Source organism: Asparagus officinalis, chromosome 4, assembly GCF_001876935.1.
Source record: "Asparagus officinalis chromosome 4, Aspof.V1, whole genome shotgun sequence".
In the NCBI taxonomy this organism is placed as follows: Eukaryota; Viridiplantae; Streptophyta; class Magnoliopsida; order Asparagales; family Asparagaceae; genus Asparagus; species Asparagus officinalis.
In genome coordinates, this window is record NC_033797.1 from 120,646,083 (window position 1) to 120,648,902 (window position 2,820).

Genomic DNA, 2,820 nt, shown 5'->3' on the forward strand with positions numbered 1-2,820 from the left:
TAAGTCTTCTTCCATGGCTGGTTTCAATTTCAGTTTTGATTTCTTGCCTTTCTTTTTTTTTTCATGCATATATATAGACGGCCGAAATTCTTTGGGAAAACCAAAATTTGATTTGGGGTTTTGAATGGTGGTCGAATTTTGCTTTTGTTGTGTTCCTGGCTTGACGTTTGAGAACCTAAATCTTCAAATTTTAGGGAAAACCGAAATTTTTTTGAGTTTTGAGGGTTTGAGAAGTTGGCCGAAATCTTTGAACTCCATTCTCGAATTTGTGTAAAAAAAAAACTGAATCTTGATGGGACTCTGTTGATGGCCGAAAATCTTGATTTTGATATATAGGTTGGATTTTGAATGGCAGTCAAGGACTTGGGTGTTTAGTTTGGGTATTTGAGACCCGTTCCTCTTAGTTTTGCCCTTGAAACCATTGCATCGACCCACTCGAAGCTTTTCTTATCTACCACGAAAGAACTAAACTCATCCTCCTCCTTGTCACGAGGATCTAATGCCATAAGCAACTCGGCATCAGTGGCGCGCGAAGCAACATAAAAATTATGATTCTTGACAGTGAAATCTAACTCTCCAGCAATAGCTTTGGGCGTGAAAGATTCCTCATTGTTCCATGCATCCTTATTGTCATAGGCTGACTTGTGTGGGAATTCTAATGTACTATTCTTGACCCTGAATTATGACTCAAAAACCCATAGCTTGTATATTGGTTGAGAACTGAACTTGTATGATTGAACTCATGTATATAGCTGAAATTTTTTTTTCTTTCGGTTGATGACGTGAATCTGATCTTGTGCATGTATTTGAATGAGAATTCCCTGAATTTGGTTGCACGTGGTTGAACATGGTATACGATTGAATTCGAACTTGTACGTGGCTCGAGAACTTGAATCCAAACTTGTATGCGGTCGAATTATTTGAATTCGAGCTTGTGTATGGATCGAGCTTTGTATATGACTGAATTCGTGCATAAATGAATCCTTGTATATGATTGCACTCTTGTATGGTTCGAACTTGTACATGATTGAACTCGTATGTGACTGAATCCAAACTTGTATGTGGTCGAAATAACTTGAATCCCAACTTGTATATAGTCGAACCCTTGTACATGCCTTGAATCCAAACTTGTGTATAGCTCGAGAACCTTATATGCCTTGAATTCGAGCTATTTTTGTATATGATTGAGCTTGTGAATCCACATGTTGGCATGATCGAGGCCTTATATTTGACTCTGTGACACTTAACTTGAACCGAGAATGTCGTATAGGTTTAATTGGACCCTTAATTGGAAAATTTCATTTTGTAGAATTTCAATTAAAGATTCACAATTTCCCTTTTTTTTGTTCTGATTCATGTATTTTGATTCTTGATCTAACTGAGCTGTTGGTCTTTGTTGCAGACTAGCCATGTCGACGAGGAGATCACGCCTCCCGAGGAGCCGCTCAGCCACTCAGTTCACCTGAGAGGGAGCACTTGTCTTTTACTGGTAAGCCTCTGTAATTTTCTGTTCATGAATTCCAAATTTATATCATGCTGCATATCACATACCCTCTCTGTCCTCCTTGGTGAGGCAGTCGGGAAGAGCTGATACCCTCCTTTGTGGGGGTGGATGCTTCTATTTTACATCCCCGCCCTGTCCTCCTTGGTGAGGCAGTTGGGAAGAGTTGATACCCTCCTTCGTGGGGGTGGATGCTTACCGGATACGTTTTGCTTGGTCAAAACGCGTCTCAAGGCCATATGGGGCGATTTTCTGCCGTATTACGTTCCATAAGATAGGGTACATCACCGCGTCATGTACGTTATCTTGTGAATTCATAATACCGCTAAAATCGTCTCACCAACTACAAGACGGCGACTCTATTTCACAGATGGGGGAAAAGAATTCAAGCCCCTTGTATTGTATTGACATTCCTTCATGAACGCGTTTGATAAACACGTCGTCTTGTTTCAGTTGAATATCCTGCAACGCCGTTTTCTCAATACGAGATAGATGGCCATAGGAGTAGCTATTATACTGCCGTTGATGATCCGATGTCAATCCTGCGCACTTCTCAATTCGCCTTAGACCTCCCAGATGAATTCTGTAAGTTGGTAAGGGAGGGAAGTCATCGCATCACGCGCCAATTAATTACCGATGCGCCGTTTGCTGAAGATACGGATCCCGATCATCCTTTAAGGAAGACCCATTACCTGTTCGGTGATTCTGTGACAGATCCCGATGTCATAAAGCTTGTGGATGAGCGGTGGCTACACAGTGACGGCATAACTTGCTTATATCTCCCTCCATTCCCTCGTCACCGTTCACTAACAGAATTGCGCGGGCAAGCGGTGACGCGACAGATGCCGTGGACCTTAACAGAGGAACATACCAGTATCCCTTGCGGGTATACCACCAGTCACTCACTTCCGGGTTCTCGTAGCAGAAGGCACATTACAGGGTTACACCCGGGCGTGATGGGATTGGAGGACCCGCCTAAATGGGAGGTGCCTATAATAGCTCGCACTGTGAGGAATCGTCTTGCTGAACTAGGACGTGAACTGCCCATCGACCAATATCGATGCTTTGGTTGGTCTCACTCTTCAGACAAAGCATGGTGGGGTCGGATGACAGGTTATGTCCTCCACCGCTGGGGCGCTGAGTTAAAGTCTATAAGATTGTATGAAGCCATTCGGGCCACTCAGTACGGGTTACCGGTGCACGCTCTTCACTTCCTGGGGTTGATGGAACTGTATTATCCAGATACTAACACCTTTGTGACACAGAACGGAGAATTGGGATTACCCTTTCACGAAATGCACAAAGTCTCTGGACTTCAG